The 13079-nt window shown below is 39.1% G+C and overlaps 1 protein-coding gene across 2 annotated transcripts in view; it reads right to left on the bottom strand.

Annotated features, from left to right (window-relative positions):
* Positions 1–8504, bottom strand: part of SORBS2 (sorbin and SH3 domain containing 2) — a 145129-nt gene extending 136625 nt beyond the window's left edge. Inside the window, exon 1 of one of the 2 annotated variants that reach the window (XM_074541397.1) lies at positions 8018–8504. The gene's annotated coding sequence lies outside the window, so the exon portion shown is untranslated. The remainder of the gene's footprint in view (positions 1–8017) is intronic. The other variant, XM_074541413.1, reaches the window with a different exon arrangement.
* Between the last annotated feature and the right edge of the window lie 4575 nt (positions 8505–13079).

Here is a 13079-nt window from a genome sequence, read left to right on the forward strand (position 1 = left end):
AAAAACCCACAGAAGGAGATCAATTTGTTTTCAAATCTGTCAATTTCAAATGGAGTTACTATGTGTGCAGATGAAGACAAAAAATCAATTTAAAAAACTAAATCTGTAGTTTGCCTTTGCACACTGTGTATGGGCTGGAGATTTGACTAGAATGCAAATATGACTTTTTTTTTTTTTTTAATAAAAACATCAAAAAACCCCTGAATGCTCAGGTATGTGAACTCCTCAAGGAAGTGGCTCATGTTTCTCCACACTTGTTTCCCCTTCACTCTGAGCGTGTGTTGTAGCTTTTCCTGAGAGGACTGATTTCTCCACTTCCAACTTTTGAAATCTGATTTCTGATTTTGTTTTGGTCCCCCCATGAGGAATGCTATTGTTTAGGCCTCTTGTCAGCACACAATTTAACCACAGTATCTGAACCCACGGTTTTAAGTAACATGTGCTGATCTATGCAAGATGCCTCCCATGAGACCACTCTAATTTTTTTTTCTTTGATGCCACTGTAGCTGTCCCTGCCCCAGAATACAGGGCACATATAGATGGCTCGTTTTCTTGTCACTGCAGCAATTATATCTGTCTTTTCCCTTTCAAGCACTTTTTTAATTCTCTTCCTGTCTCCTCTTGCAACTCCCAGAAGTCTCTTCACAGTATCTGCTCAAATTTCCCCACATACATTTCATCCACTCTTAAGTAGCAGGAATCTTTTATCATAAGAACGCTTCCCAGGTTCATCTACAAAGCTACTATTTGCTTCTTCCTCAGACACCCTTTACATTTTCATTTCTGCTGCAGGAAATCAAGAAAAGCACTGGTGTTGTAGTCAAGCAGAGGTCAAAGCCATGTGTTAATAAACCTGTTTTTCAGTTTACCTTTGCATCAAGCCTGCTCCATCTTTCACGTTCAGCACATATTACAAAGAGAACTTGACCTTGCTGTACTTTCTGTAGCTCTTACGGACATGTTTATTTTCATTTGTGGTCTTTATCTAAGCAGTGACTGATTTTAGAGAATTATGTTTAAGATGATTGCACCACTAAATACAACAAAAAACAAATTCACACCTGAATTAATTTAGCACACCATCTCTGCAATTATTATTGCCTTGCTCATAAGAGAAGAATTTCCTCAAGCTAGAAGGGATCCTCCTACTGCTTTGTATGTATTAATTACAACAGGTGCTGGCTTTCAAACAAATTCTGTAGAGTTTGCAGTCCTGACAGTTAAAAGTTGTGTCCTGAATTTGGCCTTTGTTCAAGACCATAAATCAGTCATCTGTGAATCAAATGCCAATGGCAAAAACATGTGAATGTGTAAATCTACAGCTATGCAAATAAGGAATTAAAAACCTCTCTCTTGTACTTGTTTAGAAGCAGAATGATAATCTGTACGACTCAGATTACATGATCCGTATCTGTAAAGTGACCCTTATAGAAGAGGTCTCTTAAAAGACTTGAATTTGCCTGATTATCTGCATGTATGTCAAAACAAAGCCTTTGGTTTGGTCTTTATTCTACTGTCAAACCTGTCACCCTTTCGTTTGCTCTCATACAGTAGCACTTCATTTGATTAGCCTCTTTCATATTTTACTTATTCAAAGTAAACCATTTGATTGCATCAGTCACACTGAAATAATTATTTCCTTCAGGTTCCTAACAAATACAGATTTCTCCAAAAGAAAAACTGCAATTACCATGAATTTGATTATCTGGAGAATGCCACTGCTTAGAGTTCCCTGTTCATTAGAAATTCACTAGAAACTAAATTAAATTAAATTTGTGCTGGCAACTGCTGTCTTCTGTCAGGATTTGCTTATTAAAATGTGTAACTGCATAACTGGCTAGAAGGAGCAGTGTGACGTACCTGATCAATATATGAATTAAATGAAACATAACCAGTGTTTTGCACTGGCACCCCTTTGAGTTCCTATTGCTGGCTTTTCTTTAAATCTTTACTATTAGTGGGAAGACAGAAAATACAAGATTGATGCCTAAATCAGACAATAACTGTGTAAGATTTTAACAAGTGCAAAGCACAAAATACACAAAAGTCAGTAGTGTGACGTGTGTGTTCAAAAGGGAATTATTTCTTGGATACTTCACCTAGGCCAATCCCTACAATTTAGGATTATCTCAAAGGCTGAAGCAGTCTGAAATGCAAAACTCACATGATGTTTACAATCACCAGTTGAAACACCCACAAACTTGGGCCATCTAATCCATTAACCCACTCCTTATGAAGGTCCATGATGGTTGCTTTATTGGAGACAGCAAAACATCCTGTGCTGGAGATTTAATAAATAGTTTTCATGACATACAATATTTTTGTAATTCTCACCAATCAATAATTGCCTCATTATTTACTCTTCCTTATTTATCATACTCCAGCATACTAGAAAAGCTCTCATATCAACAGATAAGAGAATCTGAAGTTCTCAAATGAACACAAAAATCAGTGAGAAACAGGCATTTAGTACCTTAAAAAGGTCATTTTGCACCTGCTTGATGCCAACACATCAGATTACATTTATGTTTTTATAAATGTTTATACATATTTATGTTTAAAAATGAAGAATTTTTTTATTTTTAATAATATATAATTTTTCATTATTAAGAAAAAATGAATATTAAAAGAAAAACAACAGTCAAAGCACCCAATTTATCTAACCCATGCTTTGTTTCATTGCCTGAATCACTACTTTTCACGTGTAGTCACTTCAAGTAGTGAAAATACTGTTCATATGCACAGAGATCCTCTGTAGTAATATATAATTTCTAGTTCATGCATTTTTCACACATGAAAATTGATCCAGATAACTGAATCTTGGATAGCCTCCCCTACCCCATTATTTTTGCTAAAACTGAACTCTGACAAAGCATTAGTTTTTAGCAAGTTAATCCCAGTGAGAGATATGTGGCTTTATTAAACACTATAGCTCTCAAGGTACACTGTGCTGATGAAGCTCTGTGCTCAGGCTATGGTTATTAGGAGTCCTCAGACCCCATGGCACCATGCTGACAAGAGCACACTGTGGCTGTCCTGCTCTTGACACAGCCCCTACCCCTTCTAATCACAGACCACACCATCCCACCTAAGCCTCTTAGGAAGGGTTACAGTCACCATTCAGCCTTGCTGCCTGCTTGAACACTGGTGCAGAAAAAAAGAAAAAAAAAAAAGAAAAAAAAAAAACCACAAAAGCAACAATACGTTAAGGAATCAGACATGTTACTCTTAAACTTTGTGTTTGAAAAAACACAAAGACCCTTCCACCTATTTTGACCTTCAGTCACAACTACTGATTTCTGATTAGCATAACTCATCATCCTACAACTAAACGCAACCCTTAGAAATCAATGCATTTTACTATTTTCATAAAAGTCAATGAATCTGATTTTCAGCTGTGAGAACTGCAGTTACTGATTCCATTCCCATCTGGTTTCATCATGCATTCCTGCATATTCTTTTGGGTCCTGAAGAACAAAAAAAGTAAAGCTGCTATGCTTGTGGACAAATTCAGTCAATAAGCCACTGCTGGTAAACTAAGGATAGCTTTAGGTACCTGACAAACAGTTCAGTTGTACACTGCTTTAATACTTGTACATAAAATGCAAGATGAGTACCCTTAAAAGAAGTAAAGCTTTCATTATTCTATCTCTCAGCATTATTTAACAGCTGTTTTATGAAAAGGCCAATGAAAAAGCTTGGTGTATAGTTTGATCATAGTAATGATTGAGAGGAAGAATGTTTGCTTTTCCTTTTAGTGTGTTTCTCCCACTATTCTCTGAGACTCGGGACCTTCAGTATCACCTCTTTAAAAGTGCACTATGTTACTCAGGTTACTTAAGAACACAGAACCACATCTGTGCTATTCAACCCCCTGATGGTGGTTGGTGAGGTTTTTAAGGGTGGATGAGTCAGAACACTATCTGTATTCAGTACAGAAAGACCAAAAAAATCAATCTATTTAGGGAAAGAAGTTAGAAATAACAGAAGAAACGGGTCCGCCTTTGGAATTTCCTACTTCACAGCAGCATTAGCTATGATGTACCACTGTTATGGAACAATACATCTGAACAGAAAAATACATTACATGCTTCAAAAACACTGAAAGCAGGAGTAGATCTAAAATGTCGTCATCTAGCATGCCTGTACTCAAAGATACATGTTGCCCTTTTAAGTACTTACTTCTCTCCCTTTTCCCTCCCATACATGAACTTTTCCATTACATCAGTGCCTTTGAAAGTCTTTCTAGTTTTTGTTTTAGCTTTTAAATGTTAAGAAGCTTCATAATTTCAGAAATTATTTCAGCTTTGGTCAAAACACTTTCATGAAAAGACACAAGACTATTTGAATAAAAATGAACACAGAGCATCTATGGCACAGTGTTCTCTCACAGAGGAAGCTACATGCTACATACAGCAGTAAAGAAAGGAAATTCAGACTAGCAAGAGTAACATGCTTAATCCAATAGGAAATAATGACATGAGAAATGACTGGTATCAGAGCAGTAGGACACAATAATAAAGAATACATTTGTACAATTCTAGTTTACAAACAGGTAGAAATTGACAATTTTTATTTCTATTTTTGTTCAGACAGCCTCACCAGAGCAGAAGTACTGTTCCAAGGTCACATCTGATGGAGGCTGTGCACTCCAGACACAACCACATAATTGATGTATTACATTCAATACCTGATCCTTCAGGTGCGGAAGTGACATTCAGCCATTTCACAGTGTAACATCATACAACATATCCAGCTCCATAACTCTGTCTTCCCTGGGCACATCCCTTCTGTATTACTGCTGACAGGCTGGTCATGTCTGTAAGTACACAGGCTGAGGACAGACAACACATTTCCACACGAGCTCTTATAAGGTTACTGTGCTCTACACACCCCATGATTGGTGGATGCTTATCACTGTTTGTTCAAACCTGATTATTTTAAACAAAGAGCATACAAAATAAGCTTCCACACCACTTCATTCTACCTCCTTCGGTCATCCTGGTCTCTTATTTCTATTACTGCTTGCACCTGCTACTGTGACACTGCATTTTAGGATTAATCTGATGGTTTTGCTTTGTTGGTATTCTGTTTAAGAGCTACACATGGACCCAGAGTCACCTTCTAAGGTCGTCTGTCTAAAAAACGTTTGAAGCGACTGTAATGTTAAAGCACGACAGCTGATGTTATTTACATCTCTGCTGACCAAGAGAGAGCCTGACTTTGGATACCCTAGAGGCTTTCCAATAATGCATAATCACCTCTTGATAAAAAACATGGCTCCACTGAAACCTGAAAAACTTCTAGACTTGAACTAGAACTCTACGCTACCATTTCTAACACCAAACGTTCCAATTTGTCCTATGTCATATTATTATCAAGGTCTTGTAAACCTTATGTTTATAAATACACTTCAAATCATCATGAGAGGAAAAAATGTCCCTCTCCATGCATGCCCATTTGATTTCTACATCAGTGACCCAATTCTAGGCCCTTAAAACTTACATGATGTGGAATTAGTTTGCACTGGATACACTCATTACTTGGTTGCTGTTTCTTACCTCTAACTCATTTAAATTCTTCCTCCACATCAGATTCTATTGCAGTACCTCCATGACCACTACTGACAGTCACCGATTTGATTTACAAATAGCTCTGACGGGATCAGATGTTGCCAAAGAGACAGTAAGGAAGCAGAGGGAAGCTGGGAATCGATATGAGAAAAATAACAAAAGGAGAAAAGCAGAATGGAAAGAGCACAGAATATTGGTTTAAATAATAATGACTAATAAGATGCATCTATCAGCACCTAATGGGTGCACACTGTTTACTGATTAGTCATTGCTAGTCTCCACTTGTTTTCCTCAAACCACAAATTCTTCATAGTGAGAAGTATCTCTAGTGAGAATCAATTCACCTTGAACTACAAGATCCTTTATTTTGTATACTGCCACATTCATGTTTCTTATTGTTGTAACAAAATCTCCCCCTTTGTTAAAGACTTACCAATATCTTAAATACTAGCTCTGCTTGTTTATAATTTTCCTCATAATTACAGACTCAATCATAAATATTCATGCAGTGCCACACTGTAAAGGCACTTCCATGTTCTAGATCACAGATGAAGACACTTCTCTAAACCACTTATCATATGACCCCTGCACAGAGGCATAAAGGACTTGGTGTGTGTGCATTCACCAAAAAACAGAATCCTGAAATGGTTCAAATAAGAGGGAGCTTTTCTCATGGGGAGAACACAGAGTAGCAATTCAATTATATACTGCTGTTTCCAAATGCAGTGTCTCACTTGGGGGATAGTTGCTGATCATGCTTGTTCAAATGCCTTTGCAGGATATATACAGAAACAACACTGGAATTTGGCTCCTAGTTACAGAGTGCTGGTTACTAATTTAACTATAAAGATACCAGACCTCGAATTCTTGATTTCATGCCCACTCAACTGTCCAAACAAATGGCTCATCTCAGTAGGACTCAAATCTACATAAATATTAAAGAAGGCTTAAAACGAAAATATCATCTCATTTTCTTTAGATGCAAAGTGAATCACAACATTTAGATCAGTTTTCAGAATAATATAATGCATTTCATTATATGAGAATTCAGAAATTGTATTAATGCCTAAGAACACCGTTGGTAGTTAGGAAAATACTACTTTAAATAGAAACGTTATCTGTCCTGAGGGATTGAGGTTTTATTGACCCAGGTTTAACTACTGCAAATGTGTTGTGATTAATAACTACTCAGAACAATTCATTTTGCAATGAAAAATCTCCAGCATTAACACACAGTCCCTATCAGAAGACCTCTCCCATTTCTACTAGTTCCTGGTATACGTCTCGGTGTTTTTATTGTCTGTATCTTCAGTAGATTATCTCAGAATCCCTGGGATTGTTCAATAAAGTTTAACCGTCTTGTGCTATTAATGTGCTGGTGCTCCATGTGGAGTGCTCGTTTCCTTCCTTTTATTGAACGCCAAACGGAGGGACACAATGGGTGTGTTGTGCTCTGTCTAGCACGGAACGTGCGATATCTTTAAAAAGGAGGTGTGAGCTGGCTTTAATACCACTGCTCTTAACAGCACAAGTACCACAAACTAATCAACCACAGCACAGGGGCATGCAGTCCATTGAAAGCTGGTGAAAAAGCTGCTTTTTATTATGACCTACATACTGCACAGCAGCAGTTGGACAATTTAAATCTAACGCTGTGGCTGAGCACAATGCATGGAATCTACTAGTGATGAACTCCGTGATGTAAGGCAAACATGCTCACTTCTTCTATAATATTGTATTTCACCCACGCTATCCTGATAATAAAAAACACAATGACAATCCAAACAAAAATATAATCCTTGCCTTTCAGTAGAATTATCTACTAAAAATTTATCATCTATTGTAAGCATCCTTCTGAATCAGCAACCATATGGAACAACACTCACATCGAAACGTTTAAGGACAACGCAGTGAGATCAATGAATTCAGCAGCCACCCTAAACCAGCCAGGGACCGAAGCCAAGGCACAGACACCGAGAGCAGCCTGTTTCCCGCACGAAGTTGTGCCCAGCTGTGCCCCAGCCCCGCGCCCGCCCGTGCCCAGGTACCTCTCCCGCAGCAGCCGAGGCGCACAGCGCTCCCTTTTGTGGCCGGGTCCGGCGGCAGCTCGCCTGGCGGGAGCAGCCCGGGAGCCGCAGCGGCGCCGGGCCGGGCCGGGCCGAGCCGCACACCTGCTCCTGGCAGCGCCGCGCCCGGCGCCAGCCGCGCTCCGAGCGGCGACTCCCCGGCCCTGGACCCCGGCTGGGCTGCGAGCGGCGGCTAGCGAGCTGCCGAGACAGCAGTGCGGAGGAGCCCTGCCTTCACAGGACAAGCCCCCGCTCCGCCGCCTGACAGCAGATATGCAGCATTATCGCCCCGCATTCCGCCTCCCCCGAGCAGCGGCGGGAGCGGCAGCCTGTCAAAATGGCAGCTGGCGAGCCCGCTCCGCCGCCCGCATTACTCACTAATATGCCCGCTTCTTCTGCGTCTCCCGACGGGATTGTTGTTTATTCCCCGGTATAGCACAGCAGAATATGTCACATTGTTTTCCCTAAGCAAAATGGCTGGTCCCCTCGGCACCGCCGCAGAGCGCTCATTGGGCTCCCCCGGCTTGCCGGAGCCATGGCAACAGCCAACAGCGGCCCGGCCCGCCCCGGCGCCCGGCACCGCGCCCGCGGAGCGCCCGCACCGAGCGGGCACCGGGCAGCGCTCCTAGCCCCGCGCCCCGGGCTGCAAAGCACCGCGCCAACGCGGCCGGGCAAGCGCCTCTCTGCGCCAAACTGAAGCGCCAAAATTGACAGGGAACTGTGTAAGCACTCGGGGTAAATAATCGTCCTTACCTAGGAAATAGACATGAGGGATAGCCATTATACAATAGTCAGCTGGTTTTTCAACAGTAAAGCCTAAATTCCCATTCATTCACAATAACCTAACCCCTGACATCATAATTCTTAAAGGTTAAAGGTTGCTGCTTGTTACACAATTTTCAAAGGTTGCACATTGAAATTTCCATGCAATTTCATTCTATTTAGAATAACATGTTGGGGTTTTTTTTCCTTTCAGTTAGATGTAGGAAGAAAATGAGACATTTGCGAAGAATTTAAAACTGCTCATAAAAAAATTCTGCTCTTCAAGACCTGTCATGAGCATGTATCTCAATTGCCTAAGGAGTCATAAGTATAAGATAGAGAGCACAAGCAACACACATCAGCCTAAAGTTCTCAATAAGTAATTTAGAAGCATTAAATGTATCTAAGCAAGGATACTGCATTTCATACCCAAGAGTTCTGAGTATTGGTCAGAACTTCCCAGTTGTTAGCAGGGATTGACTTAATACATATATGAAATAATTGCATTTCCTTGTCCAGCTTTACTTTTCTAGGGCTACAGCAGATTTTTTTGCCTCTGAGTACAACTTGTAGACAAAGCTCTGCTGCTCCACCCCTCCAAGTGAATTTGCTGCTCTCAGGATCCATGGACAGTGGTGTCACTGTTGGGTCCTGGGCAGAGAACTAAGGTCCACTTGAGTGGATTTTACACATTTCTTCCTTCAGCATCTTCACCCTCTTTTCCTTGTGTAAATTTCTCTGAAAGTGATACTGAGCTCTGTGAAAGTGACCTGGGAAGGGCTCACAAGGAAACAAGTAAGTAAATTCTGTTTAGAATTCTGAGGTGTTGGAGCTGAAACATTCCAGTATATTTATACAGGTTCTTCTACACAAATGCTAATTTAGTCTTGTTTCTTTGTCTCTTAGCCTTCTTAAAAAAGATGGGTGGATGTCCACATCTCTCAAACTGCAGCTGAGGCTGAGAGTCTGTTCTAGATTGTGGTGAAAGTATTCCCTGCTCCTGTGACTCAAGCACATACTTTTGGTGCCATGACTACTGTTCAACACTCATTTTTGATCAAAAAGGGATGTCTGCTGATTAGGCAACCAAATTCTGAAGCTTTTGCTTGGAAAACATTAAACTACTGGAGTAATTATTTACACACTAAGTATTAAAACAAAACCAGCCTGCAGAACAAGGCACTGTTTCACCATGATTGGTTCACTAACTTTTTTTGTTAATAAGCAACATGAGACAGACTGCACATCCATCTTTCTTTTTAATGCATTGATACAGTCACTGACTTTAAAAAAGATTAAAAGTGCTCTTCAGTAAGGGAAGACACAAACAGGTTTTCTATTCCTTTATTGCACTAAGTGCAGTTACTATCACAATACTGTCAACAGACAGGCTAAAATAGCTTTTGGAAGGCTATGAGTTTTTAAACAATGTTACAGCTTGGAAAGGTTTCAGGATGTTTGTCCATATATCTGAACATATGCAGGCACCTGAAAGTACAGTAGAAATGCATCCATTAAAATGTTTTTGAATTTTTCTTTTAAAATAAAAAGCTGTTTTAAGACTTCAAGTTCATAATTCAATATTTAGGGGTCTAGAACTGTGGTCTGTCTAGAACTTAGGTCTGTCTGTAATGCAGGCACACTTTTAGCCAGAAAAGGCTGATGGAGCTTTTTCCTGCAGTGTCTCATAGGACTTAACAATATACAAGTACATGCAACCTTTCCTTCTCTGCAGTTTCATAAGTGATTAGGCAGAAATTAGAAGAGGCTTAACCCAAGTGCAGATTATGGCTCCAATTCAGCAAACAATTAAAGCACAATTGTGAGAAGCTAACCTGGGTTTACCTAAAAGCTCCACAGAAGTCCTGGAAACAGTTTCTGATGCATGCTCTGCACAGTCCTAAAATTTCTTCTGGCAAAACCCACTAAAACCATGACGTCAAAGGATGTGAACTGGACCCACAGTGACGCTGTGAGACTGAATAACCTCTGGTAGTCCCCCCCCCAAGCTCAGTTACACTGCTATCTGTGCTTCTAGGAAAGCTCCAGAACCAGGCAGCTGAAATTGGGGCTGCTAGCATGCTCCCCTTACATAAAAATGCAAGTGCAAGGCATAGAGTCATACTGACCCTACAATGAGTATTTAAGTGCTTAAAGATAACCACTTGCCTGCTGTATTAGAACAGAGCTGAAAATAGAACACATCATTTGGTATCTTTGCTCAAATCCTACTCCCACGTTAATTCAAATGAGCTTCCTGATCTCACCTCTGGTACCTGGAGAACAGTTGTTCATACCAGAGCAATCAGGGCTGAAAGAAAACTAGTATTCACCAATTCTTCAGCAGAACATCACTAAAAGTTTTCAGTTTTGGGACAGAAGTAACATTATTCTCAACCTTATCTCTAAATACTTGTATCAGCAGATCATTCACCACTGTAGTTTAGCCTGTCCTGCTACTTTCCTTCACAAACTGGTTGGCAGCTGTCTCAAACCAGCTCCATACAATATAAAACATATACCTCAGTCAAGGCAACATTTAATTCCTAAATCAACTCAAGAATTGTGATTTGCGTACAATTCATTAAAAGTCATTGGTTTATGAATAATTAATTTGCATTCTAACACTGTTTTAAAAGCATGAACAGTAACATATTAAAAGGCATTGTCAGGAAATATCAAAAGAATAGATCCTAAGTTAAGAAGCAATTACTATATTAAAATCAGCATTTCATTTCTTGCATGGCATTGAAATTATTCCTATAGAAAACACCTAGTGTTCAGCCATCCTGAATATCATTAACAATTACTCACTTATCTGACCCTCATTCAATTTCTGTAATCACTTGATGGTATATTGAAATGAGAAAGACTTATAAAGGCAAATTGGACTGTTATAATCATAAAGCAATCATCATCTATCAAAGTTCTCAAAATTACAGAGACTGATTTTTGTTTTTTTAATACTGTTTGGTCAGCTTGCTTGAATGCAAAGCAGCAGAGAAAACAATGAATACCTGTAGGAGGGTATGCTGAAGTACAGGGTAGTTAACATTGTTTTTCCAAGGTACCAGGTGAAGACAAGCCTATGAACAAAAGCACTGATATCCAATTCCCAAGACATGACTATAATTAACTGCCTGAGATACGACCTGTAAACGAGTAAACTGGAATTCAGAATAAAAAGAGGTCATTTTATCCAGGGTCAAACTTGTTTGCAGCTTCTCCAGCTACTGAGCACTGAGTGCAACTCCAATTATTGGCTTTGCCTTTTCAGGTTCTCACCAAAAACAACTCTGATGAATTTTTCTGTACTGTGGATTCAGTGACATACTTGGCAAAGATGCTGACAGAGAATTCTATCTAGATTGAATAGAGCAATGAGTTGATTTAAGTATTTAAGGTGTGTCATGCATTTAAATAAAACAATCACAAGAGCATTGCAGAAACATTTTCCTGAGTCTATTTGGGAAATGCTTATCACAGGAAATATATTCTTTTATTCACAGTTGCCCTTTAAGACACATTCCTCACCACATGAGTACAGCCATAGAAAAAGCAGAGAAGAGAGAACTAACTTTGATTTTCTTAAAAGCAAATATTTAAAAATTTTAAAAGGAAACCCTGAAGCCCTTTTGTAATTAATTAGAGATGAAAGAGTCTTAACCTAATAAGACTAGTTCCCTCATGTTTTATACCAGGGTTAAAAATACTAGTGAATTCCTGGAGCAATTTCCACACTATTTCCTATCCTACATTTAGTGTTTTACTTTCTGATGTAATTTAGTAAAAAGGCAACAGTGAAAGTATAACTGCCTCAAATACAAAATATTACAAAAATTAAATTAAGGTGCTTTCTAGCTGTTTGGACATACAGTTTTGGATTAATTTCTGCTGCATTTTAAGTAAGATAAAAAATAATCTAAAGTAGACTCTTTTTTATTTTCTTTCTGTTTGCGTGGCTATGAAATTGGATTATTTAATGCATTACATAAATTAATGCATTAAATTAAAAACCTATACACACATATATATATATACACACACTATAACACATATATAACTTTGTTTTCGCTTTTACCAAGAGAACACCACAATTTTTATGATATTGAGCAGATTTTAAATCAGGAGAACTATAGTATAGATAAATATTCCATTTTCAGATCTTTAAGATGGTATTTGAGAGAAGAAATGTGAACCTGAGCTCAAAAAGGCTTAATATTCAATGTGCTCCCAAAAATGAATGCTTAAACATGCAGTTTTAAGAGCAAATAGCAAGCCTTCAAAGCAAAACTAACATACAGAAAGGAAGTGTCTTAAAGTCATCCTCAGAATTTTGGAAAGAGCACCAGGAGGTCAACTGTGACCTAAAGCAAAACAAAAATCAGAAACTGCTGCTGAAATGCACTGTGCTTTCAGAAAATGCCAAGGATATTGTCAAGACAATTAATAGTTTATCTGGTCAATTTGTACTTGAAAGATTTTCAGTCCTGATTGTGTCATGTGCTAACAGCTCCATTTAATAACTACATTAATTCATAGCCCTAAGCAAGAGTTGAGATGAAGTCATGAGGAGCACCCCAGGCCACCTAGTTTCCAGAACCCAAAAAAGCAAGTTTTGCCTCTGTTATGTACTGGAGAACCCTACAAGCCTGAGTTCCTGTGAACATCAAATTCC

The sequence above is a fragment of the Zonotrichia albicollis genome, chromosome 5, assembly GCF_047830755.1.
Source record: "Zonotrichia albicollis isolate bZonAlb1 chromosome 5, bZonAlb1.hap1, whole genome shotgun sequence".
NCBI classification, from domain to species: Eukaryota; Metazoa; Chordata; class Aves; order Passeriformes; family Passerellidae; genus Zonotrichia; species Zonotrichia albicollis.